This window comes from Hypanus sabinus, chromosome 7, assembly GCF_030144855.1.
Source record: "Hypanus sabinus isolate sHypSab1 chromosome 7, sHypSab1.hap1, whole genome shotgun sequence".
Lineage (NCBI taxonomy): Eukaryota > Metazoa > Chordata > Chondrichthyes > Myliobatiformes > Dasyatidae > Hypanus > Hypanus sabinus.
In genome coordinates, this window is record NC_082712.1 from 54,769,294 (window position 1) to 54,788,673 (window position 19,380).

The 19,380-nt window shown below is 41.5% G+C and overlaps 1 long non-coding RNA gene across 1 annotated transcript in view; it reads left to right on the forward strand.

Moving 5' to 3' along the window:
• LOC132396328 (uncharacterized) overlaps nt 1–16,128 on the forward strand; it is a 71,829-nt gene extending 55,701 nt beyond the window's left edge. The window contains exon 3 of the long non-coding RNA XR_009512954.1: nt 16,106–16,128. This is a non-coding gene — a long non-coding RNA (uncharacterized LOC132396328). The remainder of the gene's footprint in view (nt 1–16,105) is intronic.
• Nucleotides 16,129–19,380: the final 3,252 nt, after the last annotated feature.

The window sequence follows — 19,380 nt, forward strand, 5'->3', positions numbered from 1 at the left end:
ATGAACCTGTACCCAACAGGAAACAGAGCCATTGGAATAATTATTCCAGGGACAACAGACAAGTTACTAGAGGACTGCAGACAGACAAAGGTAGGCAATGTAGAATGAAATAGAAAGATTATCCAGACTCTTTTTGGGGGTTAGTTAGAGCTTTTGCAGAGCATGATGAGCTCATACAAGAGGTTCCACTGAAAATACAAAAGGCCCAATTCTCATAAGAGTCATAAAATATTTCTAAAACATTTTGCAAATCAATTCAATAATTACAGACCTTGTCAGCTTATAGGCAAATTAATTTTTAACACAATTGTTGAACTATTAAAGAAAACCCAAGAGCATGTCACTGGTAATTTCTCATGTGTGCATAGAGAATCATATTAGCTATGCACAACGGTTGAGTTCTTATTCAGTCAACTGTGTGGGTGGAGTGTCACTCATGTAAACAATAAAAATACTGCTTAATTCAAAAGTCAGTAGATTTCTATCTTCTGTATCTATGGTAAGCTCTATTGCAAGTATTGAGCTACATTTTCTGAGAATGTTTTATTGTGTTTACTTGATAGGCTGTGCAGTACATACCTGGCAGTTCTATACCTGTCCTCCCTTACCACCCATTTACATGTGGTTTTGTAAGCTTTTTTAACCAAAGATTTCATAACCAACACATAGCAATAGCATGGTTAACTACCTTGGAATGGGTAAGTTATTATTAGACAATAGACAAAAGACAATAGGTGCAGAAGTAGACCATTCGGCCTCTCAAGTCTGCACCGCCATTCTGAGATCATGGCTGATCATTCACTATCAATACCCAGTCCCTGCCTTGTCCCCATATCCCTTGATTCCCCTATCCATCAGATATCTATCTAACTCCTTCTTAAAAGCATCCAGAGAATTGGCCTCCACCGTCTTCCGAGGCAGTGCATTCCACACCTCCACAACTCTCTGGGAGAAGAAGCTCTTCCTCAACTCTGTTTTAAATAACTGACCTCTTATTCTCAATCCACGCCCTCTGGTACTGGACTCTCCCAACATCTGGAACATATTTCCTGCCTCAATCCTATCAAATCCTTTAATTATCTTAAACGTTTCAATCAGATCCCCTCTCAATCTCCTCAATTCCAGTGTGTCCAAGCCCAATCTCTCCAATCTCTCTGCGTAAGACAGCCCTGCCATCCCAGGAATCAACCTAGTGAATCTACGCTGCACTTCCTCAATTGCCAGAATGTCCTTCCTTAAACCTGGAGACCAAAACTGTACAGAATATTCCAGGTGTGGTCTCACCAGGGCCCTGTACAAATGCAAAAGGACATCCTTGCTCTTGAACTCAATTCCCCTTGTAATAAAGGCCAACATTCCATTTGCCCTCTTCACTGCCTGTTGCACTTGCTCATTCACCTTCATTGACTGATGAACTAGGACTCCTAGGTCTCGTTGCATTTCTCCCTTGCCTAACTCTACACCGTTCAGACAATACTCTGCCCTCTTGTTCCTGCTTCCAAAGTGGATAACTTCACATTTATTCACATTGAATGACATCTGCCAAGTATCTGCCCACTCACCCAGCCTATCCAAGTCTCCCTGTATTCTCCTAACGTCCTCTTCGCATGTCACACTGCCACCCAGTTTAGTATCGTCAGCAAACTTGCTGATATAGTTTTCAATGCCCTCATCTAAATCGTTGACATAAATCGTAAAGAGCTGTGGTCTCAATACAGAGCCCTGTGGTACCCCACTAGTCACCTCCAGCCAGTCTGAGAAACACCCATTCACTGCTACCCTTTGCTTTCTATCTGCTAACCAGTTTTCTATCCATGTTGAAACCCTGCCCCCAATGCCATGAGCTCTGATTTTACTCACCAATCTCCTATGTGGCACCTTATCGAATGCCTTCTGAAAATCTCGGTACACTACATCCACTGGCTTACCCTCGTCTAACATCCTTGTTACACCCTCAAAAAACTCCAACAGATTTGTTAAGCAGGATTTGCCCTTGGTAAATCCATGCTGGCTTGGCCTAATCCTATTACTGCCATCAAGATATGCCAATATTTCGTCCTTAATGATGGACTCAAACATCTTCCCCACGACTAACGTTAGTTCTCAGTTTTCTCCTTCCCTCCCTTCTTGAAAAGTGGGATAACATTCGCCACTCTCCAATCTTCAGGAACTGATCCTGAATCTAAGGAACATTGGAAAATGATTAATAATGCATCCGCAATTTCCTGAGCCATCTCTTTTAGAACCCTCGGATGAAGATCATCTGGACCCGGGGATTTATTAGCCTTCAGTCCTATCAGTCTACTCATCACAGTTTCTTTCCTAATGTCAATCTGTTTCAATTCCTCTGATATCTTATGACTCTGGCCCATCCATACATCTGGGAGATTGCTTGTGTCCTCCCTGGTGAAGACAGATCTAAAGTACACATTAAATTCTGTTGCCATTTCCCTGTTTCCCATAACAATTTCTCCCAATTCATTCTTCAAGAGGCCAACATTGTTCTTAACTATCTTCTTTCTCTTCACATAGCTAAAAAAGCTTTTGCTATCCCCTTTTATATTCCTGGCTAGACTGAGCTCATACCTGATTTTTTTCTCTCCGTATTGCTTTTTTAGTTAAGATCTGCTGTTCCTTAAAACTTTCCCAATCACCTGCGTTCCCACTCATCTTAGCCCTGTCATACTTCTTTTTCTTTAATGCTATACAATCTCTGACTTCCTTTGTCAACCACTATGGCCCCTTCCCCCTCTTTGAATCCTTCCTTCTCATTGGAATGAACTGCTTTTGCATCTTTTGTATTATCCCCAAGAATATCTGCCACTGCTGATCCACTGTCTTTCCTGCCAGGGCATCCGCCCATTTAACTTTGGCCAGCTCTTCCCTAATGGCTCCGTAGTCTCCTTTATTTAATTGCAACACTGACACCTCTGATCTGCCCTTATCCCTCTCAAATTGTAGATAAAAACTTATCATGTTATGATCACTACTTCCTAATGGCTCCTTTACTTCAAGATCACTTATCAATTCCTGTTCATTACACATCACCAAGTCCAAAATAGCCTCGTTCCTGGTTGGCTCAAGCACAAGCTGTTCCAAAAATACATCCCTTAGACACTCCACAAACTCCCTATCCTGGGGTCCAGCACCTACCTGATTCTCCCAGTTCACCTGCATGTTGAAATCTCCCATAATGACTGCATTACCTTTAGCACATGCCAATGTTAACTCCCTAATCAACTTGTACCCAATATCTACGCTACTGTTTGGGGGCCTGTACACAACACCCATTAGGGTCTTCTTACCCTTACTGTTCCTCAGCTCAATCCACACAGACTCTAGTTCCCCTGTTCCTAAGTCACCCCTTGCTAAGGACTGAATCTCATTCCTCACCAACAGGGCCACCCCACCCCCTCTTCCCATATTTCTGTCTCAACGATAGCACGTATACCCTGGTACACTCAATTCCCAGGCCTGATCCCCTTGCAGCCATGTCTCCGTTATCCCAACAATATCATAGTTCCCCATTTTCATCTGAGCTTCAAGCTCATCTGTCTTATTTCTGACACTATGCGCATTCAAGTATAGAATTCTTAGCCCATTCCTCCTCTCTTTGCTTAAAACACTGTCTATTGTACCTAACTCAGCTCCTTGAACTTCCATCGGGCTAATTGCACCTTGAATTTTGATCACCTTCTCAAGATCAACCAAACCTTCTACACATTTAACCCCATGCTCCTTCTGACCAACCCTCTGTACATGTAACTTTTCCAACACATGTTCTGTCTCACCTTTCTCCTTTACACAATTAATATTTGGGAAACGTGTATTCCCCACCTGTCCCTTATCCTTCATCATATCATCTTCTCTCGTATTCTGGATCCCTGCACCCTGCACATCTAGTTTAACCCCCCCCCCCCCACCCCGAGCAGCACTGGCAAACATTCCTGCAAGAATGTTAGTACCCCTCCAGTTCAGATGTAGACCGTCCCTTCGAAACAGATCCCAATGTCCCTGGAACAAAGACCAATTATCCAAAAACCTGAACCCTTCCTTCCTGCACCATGCTCTCAGCCTCGTATTAATGTGCATAATCATTCTATTCTTTGCCTCACTCGCACGTGGCACAGGTAGCAATCCTGAGATTGTCACCCTGGAGGTCCTGCCTTTCAGCTTCACTCCTAACTCCCTGAATTCTCTAAGCAGGACCCCCTCACTCACCTTACCTACATCGTTGGTCCCTACATGGACCACTACATCTGGGTTCATGCCCTCGTTCTCAAGAATAGCCTGCACCCGATCTGAGATGTCCCGGACCCTGGCACCAGGGAGGCAACATACCATCCGAGACTCCCGATCTGCCCCACAAAATCTCCTATCTGCCCCCCTGACTATAGAATCCCCTAAAACTATCGCTCTCTTCTCTTCCCTCCTCCCCTTCCTAGTTGAGGGTTCAACCTCTGTGCCAGAGGCAGGACCACTACAACTCATTCCTGGTAGGTCATCCCCATCAACAGTCTCCGGTACGGTACACTTATTGTTAATGGGAATGGCCGCAGGGGTGCTCTGCTCTCTCTGCTTGCTCCCCCTGCCGCTCTGGACCGTCACCCATCTGCCTACTTCTTGGATTTTTGGTGTGACTACCTCCTGATAACTCCTATCTATCTCTGCCTCCACCTCCCGAATGATCCGTAGTTCATCCAGCTCCCGCTCCAACTCCCTAACTCGGGTTAATAGGAGCTGCAGCTGGACGCACCTTTTGCAGGTGTGGTCATCAGGGACAACTGTGTTGACCCTGACTTCCCACATACTGCATACGGAGCACACCACTGCTCTGACTGTCTCCCCCATACCTGAACTGGATTGATAGAATAAGTCTAAAAAGCACCTAGCGACCTTACCTTCTTCCCCTCAGCGAGCAATCACACAGGCTTACCGAAGTCCCCTTACGCCGAAGGCCACTTAGCCAAAGCCCAGGACTCTGCTTCCACGGACTCCGCTGCCCGCTCGATGCTGTCCCTGCCCCTGATGTAAGTCTACTTACTCCTGAATTAAGAGAGAGATCACAATGCTATGACATGCACTGATGACTGCCGATGAATCACAGCCTAATTCACTCTATTAGCTTCATCAACCTGAGTTTTATTTAAAATGGGATAATCACACTACTGAATGGGTATTGTCAGAGATAAGAGAACAAGTCTGTGGCAAATTTCTCACAGTAATAAGATAATAATGGTGAAGATTCAATTAGTTTGCACAGTGTAAAAGTTATAGAAAGCATAGAATTCCTAAATAGTCACTCACAAGCACTATAAATGCCAAATAGCAAATTCATCTTAGGAGGTTGTAAGTCTGGATTTGGTTTTAAGGATTGAAGCTGGATGGATGGGAAAATATCTGTGGGGAAGAATTTTGTGATAGTGGTCATAATTCAGATGGACTTAGGACAGTTTTGGAAAATGCTGAGGACAAAATGGGCTTTAGGATAAAAAAATGGTCAATATGGTCAACATTACACCAGACTGAATAGTGATTTAGCAGAAGTGGATCAAAGCAGCTATTTGAAAGAAAAGTGGTCTCGAAATAGTCAAAGGTGTTTAATGACAGTTGCAGGTTAACAGGTTCTTATAAAAAGAAAAGGTGGGGCTACCAAATCTAAAGCTCCATTAATGACAGACTGCATGGTGGATAAACTAAGACAAGGGAAAGAAGTTTATGAAATGGTAATACAGCACCAAGACAAAGAGAAAGTAGAATTAGTAAATATAAGAGAGAATGTGATAAATTGCTGTCATGGAAGATCATGAAACTCCAAAATGAGAGGATTAAAAGAGGACAGAACTATTAGGGATCTAGAAGGTAGCTCAATTCTTTGGTGCTTATAGTATAGATTTGAAGGTTAACCAGTTTCAAAACTGTTGGTGGTATTTAAGGAAGATTAAAAGTTTATGAGGAAAACATAGATATAGACTTGGACGATATCAATTTAAATGTAGGAGCATAAATACAATGTTTTAGATAATACAACATGTGGCTGTGAGGTTGATAATTAGAGTAAACATTTTGAAAACTAGGAAATCTTAGACAGACTGCTAGGATGTACGGAGAAATGGTGGATTGAATTTAATTCAGACAAATGCAAGGCTTTGAATATAGAAAGATGCAATGGGACAAAGAAATATGTAATAAATTGGAGCATATTGAGGAGGGTGGCAATTAAATTTGCTGATGACTCAAACACTGGTGAATAAATAGATAGCAAGGAAGGTTGCCAAAGGAGACAAAGAGACATAGATCAGCAGGAAAGTTGGGCAGAGTTGTAGATTAAGGAATTTAATCCAGACAAATGTGAGGTAATGCATTTGGAATTGTCTAATATATTTCAATATATACAGGGATCATTAAAACATTGATATACAGAGGTACTTGGGATGCAAGTCATGGCTCCCTGAAAATGGTCCTACAAAAGAAGGAAGAGCTGCTGTTTAATTTGCTTTCCTGGGCAGGCATATTAAGTATAAGAGTTGGATCATCTAGGTTGGTGCTGCACAAGACATTTTTAGGCCACACTTGGAATATTGTATACAGTTCTGGTTACCACAGAATAGAAAGAATGTGGTAGTGCTAGAAAGAGTATAGAAGAAATTCGCCAGGATGTTACCTGGATTGGAGGCTTTAGTTACAAAGAGAAATTGGATAGGCTGCGACTGTTCTCACTGAATAATAGAAGGTAGATGGGTAAACTTACAGAAATTTATAAAGTCATGGGGGCAAAGGTAGGGTAGACAGTTGTTCTTTTTTCAGGGCAGGGGAGTCAAAAACCAGACACCACAGGTTTAAGGGAAAAAGGGAAATACTTAAAGGTAATCTGAGGTAATATATGTAATATAGGTAATCTTAAAGGTAACAGTGGTCGTGCCTCTGGCACAGGGTCTGGCCCTGTGGCTCAGAAGGGTAGGGAAAGCAAGAGGAAGGCAGTAGTGATAGGGGGCTCTGTAGTTAGGGGGTCAGACAGGTGATTCTGTGGACTCAGTAAGGAAACTTGGATGGTAGTTTGCCTCCCAGCTGCCAGGGTCCAGGATATTTTGGATTGCGTCCAAGATATCTTGCGGTGCGGGGGGGGGGGGGGGGGGAGAACAGCCAAAGGCCGTGGTACATATTGGTACCAATGACATAGGTAGGAAAAGGGAAGAGGTCCAGAAAAAGACTACAGGTAGATAGGAAGGAAGTTGAGAAGCAGGACGGCAAAGGTAGTAATCTCAAGATTACTGCCTAGGCCACGCGACAATGAGAATAGGAATAGGATGAGGTTGAGGTTAAAAGCATGGCTCAGGGATTGGAGCAGGGGCATGGATTCAGATTTCTAGGTCATTGGAATCTCTTTTGGGACAGGTGTGACCTGTACAAAAAGGATGGGTTGCTCTTGATTCCCAGGGGGACCAATATCCTGGTGGGGAAGTTTGCTAAGGCTACTGGGAAGAGTTTAAATTAGAATTGTTGGGGGGTGGGAACCGAACTGAAGAGACTGGGGAAGAGAAGGTTGGCTAACAAATAGAGTAAGCTTGTAGACAGTGCAAGAGGGAGGATAGGCAGGTGATAGAGAAGGGACACGCTCAGGCCGAAGGCTTGAGATGTGTCTATTTTAATGCAAGGAGTGTTGGGAACAAAGCGGATGAGCTTAGAATGTGGATCAGTGCATGGAGCTATGATGAGATGGCCATTACAGAGATTTGGATGGCTCAGGGATAGGAATGATTCTTCAAGTGCCGGGTCTTAGATGTTTCAGAAAGGATAGGGAGGGAGGCAAAAGAGGTGGGGGGGCGTGGCACTGTTGATCCGAGATAATGTCACGGCTGCAGAAAAGGTGGAGGCCATGGAGGGATTGTCTATGGAGTCTCTGTGGGTGGAGGTAAGGTACAGGAAGGGGTCAATATCTCTACTGGGTGTTTTTATAGGCCGCCCAATAGTAAAAGGGATATCGAGGAGCAGATAGGGAAACAGGTCCTGGAAAGGTGTAATAATAACAGAGTTGTCGTGATGGGAGATTTTAATATCCCAAATATCGATTGGCATTTCCCTAGAGCAAGTCGTTTAGATGGAGTGGAGTTTGTTAGGTGTGCTCAGGAAGGTTTCTTGACACAATATGTAGATAAGCCTACAAGAGGAGAGACTGTACTTGATCTGGTATTGGGAAATGAACCTGTTCAGGTGTCAGATCCTTCAGTAGGAGAGCATTTTGGAGATAGTGATCATAATTCTATCTCCTTTACAATAGCATTGGAGAGCGATAGGAACAGACAAGTTAGAAAACTGTTTAATTGGAGTAAGGGGAATTAAGAGGCTATCAGGCAGGAAATTGGAAGCATAAATTGGAAAGAGATGTTCTCAGGGAAAAGTATGGAAGAAATGTGCCAATTATTCAGGGGATATTTGTGTGGAGTTCTGCATAAGTACATTCCAATGAGACAGGGAAGTTATGGTAGGGTACAGGAACCGTGGTGGACAAAGGCTGTAATAAATCTAGTCAAGAAGAGAAAAGCTTACAAAAGGTTCAGAGAGCTAGGTAATATTAGAGATCTAGAAGTTTATGAGGCTAATAGGAAGGAACTTCAGAAGGAAATTAGGACAGCAAGAAGGGGCCATGTGAGGGCCTTGGCTAGCAGGATTAAGGAAAACTCTAAGGCATTCTACAAGTATGTGAAGAGCAAGAGGATAGGACATGAAAGAATAGGACCTATCAAGTGTGACAGTGGGAAAGTGTGTATGGAACCGGAAGAAATAGCAAAGGTATTTAATGAATACTTTACTTTAGTATTCTCTATGGAAAAGGCTCTTAGTTATAAGAGTGATGACTTGCAGCAGACTGAAAAGCGTGAGCATGTAGATATTAAGAAAGGGGATGTGCTGGAACTTTTGGAAAGATCAAGTTGGATAAGTCGCCAGGACCAGATGAGATGCACCCCAGGCTACTGTGGGAGGTGAGGAAGGAGATTGCTGAGCCTCTGGCGATGATCTTTGCATTATCAATGGGGATGGGAGAGGTTCCAGAGGATTGGAGGGTGCGGATGTTGTTCCTTTATTCAGGAGAGATAGTAGAGATAGCCCAGGAAATTATAGACCAGTAAGTCTTACCTCAGTGGTTGGAATGTTGATGGAGAAGATCCTGAGAGGCAGGATTTATGAACATTTGGAGAGGCATAATATGATTAGGAATACTCAGCATGGCTTTGTAAAGGGCAGAATGTGCCTTATGAGCTTGATTGATTTTTTTGAGGATGTGACTAAGCACATTGATGAAGGAAGAGCAGTAGATGTAGTGTATATGGATTTCAGCAAGGCATTTTAAAGGTACCCCATGCAAGGTGTATTGAGAAAGTAAGGAAGCATGGGATCCATGGGGACATTGCTTTGCGGATCCATAACTGGCTTGCCCACAGAAAGCAAAGAGTTGTTGGAGACAGATCATATTCTGCATGTAGGACAGTCACCAGTGGAGTTCCTCAGGGATCTGTTCTGGGGCCCTTTCTCTTTGTGATTTTTATAAATGGCCTGGATGAGGAAGTGGAGGAATGGTTAGTAAGTTTGCTGATGACACAAAAGTTAGAGGTGTTGTGGATAGTGTGGAGGGCTGTCAGAGGTCGCGGGACATTGATAGCATGCAAAACTGGGCTGAGTAGTGGCAGATGGAGTTTAACCCAGATAGGTGTGAGGTGGTTCATTTTGGTAGATCAAATATGATGGCAGAAAACATTATTAATTGTAAGACTTTTGGCAGTGTGGAGGATAAGAGGGATCTTGGGGTCTGAGTCCTTAGGACACTCAAAGCATCTGTGCAGGTTGACTCTGTGGTTAAGAAGACATACAGTGTATTGGCTTTCATCAATCGTGGAATTGAATTTAGGAGTCGAGAGGGAATGTTGGAGCTATATAGGACCCTGGTCAGACTGCACTTAGAGTACTTTGCTCATTTCTGCTTGCCTCACTACAGGAAAGATGTGGAAGCCATAGAAAGGATGCAGAGGAGACTTACAAGGATGTTGCCTGGATTGGGGAGCATGCCTTATGAGAATAGGTTGAGTGAACTCGACCCTTTCTCCTTGGAGCGACGGAGGATGAGAGGTGACCTGATAGAGGTGTATAAGATGATGAGAGGCATTGATCATGTGGATAGTCAGAGACTTTTCTCTAGGGCTGAAATGATTGCCACAAGTAGAAACAGGTTTAAGGTGCTGGGGGTAGGTACAGAGGAGATGCCAGGGGTAAGTTTTTTACTCAGAGAGTGGTGAGTGCGTGGAATGGTCTGCCGACAATAGCGGTAGAGGCAGATATGATAGGGACTTTTAAGAGACTTTTGGATAGGTACATAGAGCTTAGTAAAATAGAGGGCTTTGGTAAGCCTAGTAATTTCTAAGGTAGGAACATGTTTGGCACAACTTTGTGGGCCAAAGGGCCTGTATTGTGCTGTAGGTTTTCTATGTTTCTATGTTTCTATGAGGGGTAAATTCTTCACACAATTGGTGGTAGTTATGCAGAGTAGGTGATTGAAACAGGTACAATATTAGGGTTTAAGCAACATTTGGACAGTTACACGAAAAGGAAAGGAATTCAGGGATATGAACCAAATGCAAGAAAATTGGATTAGCATACATCAGGCAAAAGGGCCTACTTCTGTGCTATATGATTCTATGACAAATGAGAACAAAAGGATCTTGGGATGTATGTCTATTAATCAGCAAAGGCTGGAAAAAGAGCAGCTTGGGTCTCGGCCCAAAACATCGACTATCTATTAATTTCCATAGATGCTGCCTGACATGCTATGTTCCTCCTGCATTTTCTTTGTGTTAGCTTGGTAAAGAGGCATGTTTTCCTTTACTTATTGTTGTGAGAATGTAAGAGCCAGGGTGCTATGCTATAATTAAATGTAAAAAACTACTTTGGCCTGTTCTGGCCACTACATTATATGAAAAATTTCATGACGTTGGAGGGATTACAGAGAAGAATAATAAGCTACAAATCCATAGCCATGAAAAAAATTGTATAAATTAGAACTCTTTTCCATATTCCAGTGGAAGCTGACATGCCTCTTACCTGAGCTATATAATTATTACGGTATAAAATGAATAAGTAGGAAGTACACTTTCAACTAAACAGAGGACTTATCGACTTAAACTAATTGATAGAGGAATGACTGAAGGAATGAGGAAATTTCCTATCAGCTGGTTGCTGGTAAGGATGTAGATGTCACTCTCTGAAAGATGGGTGGGGGCAAAATCCCATCCTATTTAGGCTTCACTGGGTTGAATTCTATTTCTCATTTCTCAAGATTTCCTACATTCCTTTCAGTAAATTAACCTAACAGGTGCCTGCTCTTAGCAAGCGATTGATCCCAGCACGTGGTTGATTCCAGCAGGCAATTGTTTTTAGCAAATCATTGGATCATACAGGTGTTTGCCCCGGCTTGTGATTGATCTTAGCAGGTGATGGATCCCAGCATGTGGTTAATCCAAGCATGTGATTGGCCTTGGTTGGTGAATGTACCTAGGGTTGATAGATCCCAAGTGATATTGGTCCTACTGCTGACAGAGATGCTGCATCCAATCAGGTTATTAATCCCACAGACAATTTATTGTGCAAGGGATTGACTGCAGCAGGTTTTTGATGCTGGCCAGTGATTGATCCCAGCAGGCTATCAGCTTTATATATTGGCTTTTGATTGATCCTGGCAGGTGTTTGATGTTAACATGCGATTGATCCTAGTAAGTACTTGATGTTAGCGTTTGATCGTAAAACATGATTGACTCTCTATTTCTAGCACATGGTTTGATTATCCTTACCTCATGATTGAACCTAGAATATAAATCTGGTCTTCTGGCAATTGCAGCAATATCCAAACCTCTTGAGGAAATATTTAGAGAGAATAATTGTAACTAAAGTTGGTGGAAAATTTACCCATTTGCTGAGTTGATAGCATTTTGTTCTGATAGCACAAGCCAACCCAAGATGATGGATTCTAACTTACGATAGTCTCTGGCTTCCCACACATCAAAATATGTATCAACAGCCTGAGCTAATTTTATTTCTCAATATTTTTCTGATAAAAAAAATGATGGATTTAAGATTTCTTCCAAATATTTAATATATTACAGATGCTTGTACTCTGGCACACATAACCTTCTATTCTCTTGGGTAACTAGCAGGTACATATAATAACTTGTCTCCTCTCAGTACTTATTTATCATACTTGGCTAAGCCTTCTGAAACAGCTTGAGTAATTTGGCAAGTGATACACAATTTCATTTAACCCTGTGAGCACTATAACATATCCAAAGAACACAAATGCTCAAAAGTATGTTTTACAAAACATAGTATTTATTTTTGGTCCATTAATTTTCCTAAAGATTAATTTTGTAAATCCTATTCCAGTTACCAATGAATTCTGAACAGGAAGTATATAGGTTGAGCACCGCTTAACTGAAATATTTGGGGATGGAAGTGTTTCGGATATTGTATTTTTTCACATATTGCAATATTTTCATCTATATAATGAGATAGCTTAGGGATGGGACCCAAATCGAAACACAAAATTCAGTTACATTACATGTACAGATTACACATATACCCTGAAGGTAGTTTCATATAATATTTTAATAACATCCTGCTTTAAACAATAATATATACATTGACCAATCAGAAAGGTGAGCTATCACTAACTCAGCCAACCAGGTGGACAGTAGTTAGCTCTTTGGCATCACCATCATTGCCAACTCTTTGTAATCAGCAGATACTTTATCACCACAAATATTTAAAAAAAATAATGCTGTGCCTTTTCTTACATTTCTGCAACCAGCTTGCAGAATATTCACAATTACCTTAAATTTTCAGTTTGTTGTGATAGATTTTTGCTTGTTTCATGATCAGCGTACCGTTAACGGCATTTATTCACTCCAGCGTGGACCAATCCACTCTTTCAATACATGATTGAGATCTTCAGTTTTTGCTGTCCGCAGCATTTTTCAATTTTTCTTTAATCTGTTCATTACTTTCTGCGTAGAACTTTAACAGTCTGTCCTTCTGTTTCTTTAGGTTGTAGATGATGGTCTTTCAAACACATACTTCTCTGTCAGATGCTTCACACTTACACTGCTGACAGGTTTTTCCAACAACTTGATTTTCTGCATTATAGATAAACTCTTTTTCTTTTCACTATTACACATAGGAGTAAATTCAGGCCTTTTTCAACAGTATCATCACAGCACAGAGCATCAAGTAAGCAGAAAACACATGGTAATCACTGTGAGTAATGCACTAAGATCTGGCTGTAATTCCTGAAAACAAACTGGTGCCAATAGGGCCCCACTCAAGGTATTTGAGGTCACTGCTGGGAACTGTCTGTGATGTGCAGAGACCTGCTCTTCGTTTGGGAACCTTCCCAGTGCCTTGCAGGATTTTTTATTTGTGGCGTCATCTCAGCACTCAATACATTTCGGATCTCGGAGGTTTTCAGATAAAGGGTGCTCAACCTGTATCAGCATCTCTCTGTGATTGTCGTGTGTTGTGGACTGTGAATGGTTTACAACGTGTGATTTACACAGTCCCAATGACAAACCAGGGGCATTATCGCCCATAACTCTTCTTAGAACTTCAATGTGGCTTCTGTGGCAGCAATTGAAATGGATATTGGTTGAGGCTCTAGTGGCAGCTCAATGAATGCCAAATGATCTTGACATGCAATACTTATTTGACACTCCAGCTAATGATTTCTCTTAGCTGTGCACCACAGAACATGCAACCAGCAGCAGGGAGGAAGCCACACTAGAGACTAGAAAATCATTATTCATTACTTCCAGGCCATTTGCTGGTTAGCTGATTTCTCTTGCTTCTTGCTACAATTTTGCAAGTATTTGGTCCTCTTTACAGTTGCTTCAGTTTGCAGGAACTTACAGGGAATGGAAAGACATTTTTCTGGCTCAAAGTTGGGTGGATCGACAGTCTTTTTTCTTGGAATACAGACTCACTAATAGAATGTGCCAAGGACACACAGCTGCTGGAAAAAAGGAGGGGAATTACAAGGAAGACTCCCAAAAGAACATCATGGGTTAAATCATTGGCAGTTTTTGTAAGCTGTTAGATGTGGGTGTGAAGTTTATGGCAGAAGTAAGCCTGTGTAAAGATGAGGTTAAGCAAATTGATATTGGGTTTAAATCCTAAGTGGTTGACATATTTGGTATGTAAGTGATATAGGTGTGGTGAAGTGATTTGAAGATGTATGCACTGACCTTGAGCAGCAGTGAGACACCATTAATTTTCTTATGCCACTGCAAAAACTTCTTCAGGAATTGACACATGGAAATGACTTCCACACTCTTGGGCCTCAGTGTAGAGCTAAAACACGACTCCTCGGCCAACATGTGCATTATATTGCCCATAAAAACTGGCTCCGAACCCTCTCATCTTGTGCCATTCTTCAGTGTTTCTCAGGTCAGATTAATTTCTTACAAGACAATGTGTATCTATCTGATCCAGCCTTAAAGAACCTCCGCTTCAGGGTACCTTTAACTGGATCCGGACACTAACAATATTAGTCCCTGCTGATGTGCCGAACCAATCAACTGTGGAAATAGGGCAGTCAGTGCTGGCTGAATGCTGAATTTATTGTAATGAGCAGACCACACAATGTTGGCATGCTGCCTTCTTTGAAATTAGCAGGCTTTGGTTAATTGTACATTGTAGTTCCCACACCCTTCTTTGGCAGCTTGGCTCTCCAACCAAAGTTCAAAACATGTGAATATTCAATGAATTGCTGTATGCATGATTAGTGAAAAAAAATTCTGGCAAGGCACCAAGTTAGAGTTGAGCGGAAGAGACAGAAACATGTACATAATACTTCAGTTTAAAGTATTAAATTTCTTTCTGATGAAAATTGGAATTTGTGAGCAGGTTCAGGATGTGGTATTGACAATCTCACTTGGACCAAGTTCCACTGAATATTAACAGGGTATTTTTACTTGTTACTGAGTTACTAGAAGAAGTAATCCATTTTGAACTAATGGTTAATGTTACTGTGCTTAATGAATTTTCCATGAAGCTTACTTTCACGTTAAGATCTCCAGTCAGTTTCCCACGTTTCCACCCACTCTCTTTTACAAATCAGAGTTCTAGCTATTTAATGATATGAGGGAGAGGGATTTATGATGTTTTCAAATATTTGGGTAACCACAATGGCATTACTGTAAATATTAGATTATTGGTGATCTTGACCATGTGTTACAGAAACAGTGGGTATTTAATCCTTTTGTAAGAAGCTAGTGTTTTCATAGATTATAGAACCACTTAATAATTTAATCGGGATATATCTTCCTCCTTTCCACACTAGCACTCCTCAGAACTGTGGTTGATGAGATTTCTAACATATGCTTACAAGATGAATGTGTGAGCAAAGAGGATGAGCCAATTCTGCAATATGCTGCACGTGCATGACTCTTGCATTCAAATAACTTTAGAAGGTGTTGACACTGGATCAATAAGATACATATCTGTGGCATCTGTGTTTATCCTACATCTCTGCTTCCTATCAATGCTGCAGACACAAAGGGGAATGATTTTTCCCTGGAACTTTTAATTGGCTAGTGAGTGATGGGATGAATTTTGGAATGCAATATTTTCAGGTCTTCCTTTGCATCCAAACTGGAACTGTGCAACTGCAGTCTTAATATAGCTGGCACATTATTACCCACAGTATTAGGCTGATGTTGTTGTTGTCACATCTGAATTAGGTACACTTCGAATCATGAAATATCAAATGCTGCAGCACAAGAGGATGCCATTGGGCCTATTATATCTGTGCTAGATCATTTCTATGATTGCTATAAATCCTGTACAACCTGCCTATTAATGTTCTGTTTATTTATCCAATTTTCCTTTTAGTTTTGATTAAATCATACAATTATTTAGCCAGTACATTCCAGTGACCCACAAATTGTGTTGCAAAAAATATTTATTTATTTTGGCTCTGAATTTTTATGAATTACCTCAAAGCTGTAAGCTCTGGTCATTAATATTTCTGCCAGAAAAAAAAACTATTTCTCATTTGTTATGTTTGCAGAACTGGGAAGCTGGGTGGCCATGAATAACACATACAAGAGACGGAGAGGTGAGGAACAAACATGTAGCTGTTTATTTTGCTTGGAAGTCATCTACCCAGAATGCTCTCTCACATTACGTTCAGTATGTAACACAATGGGAAGCTTGATAGCAACCTGTCAGGGTCAAATATACATGAATACGTAACATATCCCTCCCTGCTTATTTCAAAGGTTTCTCCTCATTCCCATACACAGACCAGCTGCTGAACTATTAACATTCAATGGAGCGATCATCAAATTCAACCATTTTTTCCTTTAAACTAGGGAAAGAGGGTAGACTGCCTCTAATCCTAGATATAACCCTGAGGATTATTCTGCCCCATGTGCTGAAGGTTAATCACTAAGCTAGAAATTCAATCTCTCTGGAGGCTGCCTGTTCCTGTAAGGGTACCAATGACCTGTGGATGTCAGCAAAGTCATTTTATCTCTTGGTGGTGTATGTATAGATCTTGGTTTGGGTGCCTCATTGTCAGTAGGGGGCACCTAAGAAAGCACAGGGGATGGAGAAACATTGATCTTCATGGATGTTTTGCAGTAGCCTCAGAATCCTGTTCCGTTTCTATAACTGAATCTGGATTGGTCAGTTTGTGTTGGTTTTCATTAGCCTCAGAAGTGAGCAGCAACTCCAGATGTTGTAGTTACTAGTTTCCACTGTGTATGACACAGTAGCAGTTTGTGCCTCTACCTTCAAAGGTATCCACTTTGTTCCAGAGATGTAGATCTGGTCAAATACGTGCTCTCTCCTGCTGTGAAACTTCTGTGCTTCACTTTAGCATGTCCCTCTGCTTGGATTTTTTGTTCATTTAGCACAATCTGTTTTGTGATTGTTGTCTAAATAGGTTAAGCCATGTGCGAAGCTGTCTTTTCATCAGTGTGGCGGCTGGAGCCATTTGGTAGTGGCACCAGGTTTGTTTTATTATAAGACCATAATATAGAGGAGCAAAATGAGGCAATTTGGCCCATTGCATCTGCTCTGCCATTTTGTCATGGCTGATCCAATTTTCATCTTAGTCTCAATCTCCTGCCTTCTTCCCATATCCCTTCATGCCCTGACCAATCAAGAAACTATCAAGGTTTGCCTTAAATATACATAAAAGCTTGACCTCTGCAGCTGCCTGTGGCAAAGAATTCCTCAGATTTACCACTCTCTGGCTAAAGTAACTCCTCCTTATCTCCATTGTAAAAGGATGCTCCTCTATTCCGAGGCTTGGTCCTCTTTGACTCTCCCACCATAAGAAACATTCTCTCCACATCCACTCTATCAAGCCTTTCACCATTCGATAGGTTTCAATGAGGTCACCCCTCATTGTTCTGAATTCTAGTGAATACAGACCCAGCACCACCAGATGCTCTTCATATGACAAACTATTCAATCCTGGAATCATGTTTGCAAACCTCCTTTGAACTCTCTCCAGTTTTAGCATGTCATTTCTAAGATAAGGGCCAAAACCTGCTCACAATACTTCAAGTGAGGACACACCAATGCTTTATAAAGTCTCCACATTACATCCTTGCTTTTATATTCTACTCCTCTTGAAATGAATGTTAACATTGCGTTTGGCTTCCTCGCCACAGACTCAACGTGCAAATTAACCTTTAAGGAATCCTGCACAAGGACTCCTTGCACCTCAGTTTTTTTTTTATTTCCCTCTCTCCATTTTTTTGTATTTCTCTCTCTCCAATTCCCAAGAATGTACACTATCTGCCATTTTTTGCCCATTTTTCTAATCTGTCTAAGTCCTTTAGTAGCTTTTCTACTTCCTCAAAACTACATGCCCCTCCACCAATCTTCACATTGTCTGCAAACTTTGCAACAAAACCATTAATTCCATCATCCAAATTATTGACATATAACGTAAAAAGAAACGGGCCCAACTCAGACCCTTGTAGAACACCACTAGTCACTGGCAGCCTACCAGAAAAGGCTCCCTTTATCCCACTCTTTGCTTCCTGGCAATCAGCTACTGCTTTATCCTTGCTAGAATCTTTCCTAGTAATACCTTGGGCTCATAGCTCACTAAGCAGCTTCATATGTGACACCTTGTCAAAGGCCTTCTGAAAATTCAAATGCAAAACATTAATTCACTTTTGTCTATCCTGTTTGTTATTTCTTCAAAGAATTCCAACAGATTTGTCAGGCAAGATTTTCCCTTGAGGAAACCATGCTGACTTGGCCTCTTTTATCATGGTTCTTCAAGTACCCTGAGACCTCATCCTTCATAATCAGCTCCAACATCTTCCCAACCATTGAGGTCATACTAACTGGCCTATAGTTAGTTTCCTTTTTTCTGCCTCTCTCCCTTCTTGTAGAGTGGAGTGACATTTGCAATTTTCCAGTCTTCCGGAACCATTCCAGAATTTAGTGTTTCTTGAAATATTATTACTAATGCCTCCATGATTTCTTCAGTCACCTCTTTCAGAACTCTAGGGTATATACCATCTGGTCCAAGTACATATCTAACATCAGATCTTCCAGCTTCCCAAGATCCTTCTCTCTAGTTATGATGACCTCACACACTTCATGACCCCTGATAACAGGAACTTCCAGCAAACTGCTAGTGTCTTCCACAATGAAAACAGATGCAAATATTTAGTGCATCTGTCATTTTCTTGTCCCCCATTACTACTTCTCCAGCATCGTTTTCCAGCAGTCTGATATCCACTCTCACCTCTCTTTTACACTTCATGTATTTGAAAAAATAAACTTTTGATATCCTCTTTAATATTATTGGCTTTTCTTGTTATGTCAACAAGTAAGTGCTATGGTGCTGGTTGAGAGAAGCATTTCTCTCTGAAGTCCTGAGGGCTTCATTCATTGTACGAATTATTCAGCAAGGCCACTGGGGCTGCATGACTGATGCTGAATTGATGTGCTGAATACCGTTGTGGGCCATTGTCACTTACAAGCTGTTAAGGAAGCCCAAAATGGCTATAGATGGAACATATACAGTTCCTCAGTGCATTTTTTAGATGGAGTTCTCTTTATGATGGCAACCTCAGGCCACTTGCTGTGTGCGTCCACCAGGGCTAATAACATGTGGCCTTCTACAGGTCCTACAATGTCTTTGTGAATCCTCTTCCGTGATAGCCACTCATAGACTCCTTCTCTGGCAGCAATAAAAAGGAAGATAATGTGGGCATGCTTTGACCTCCTCTTCAATGGTTGTATCCTGTCTGGACACCAAATGTATGTGATTTTCTTCATGCACAATACACCACGGTGACCTGCATGAAG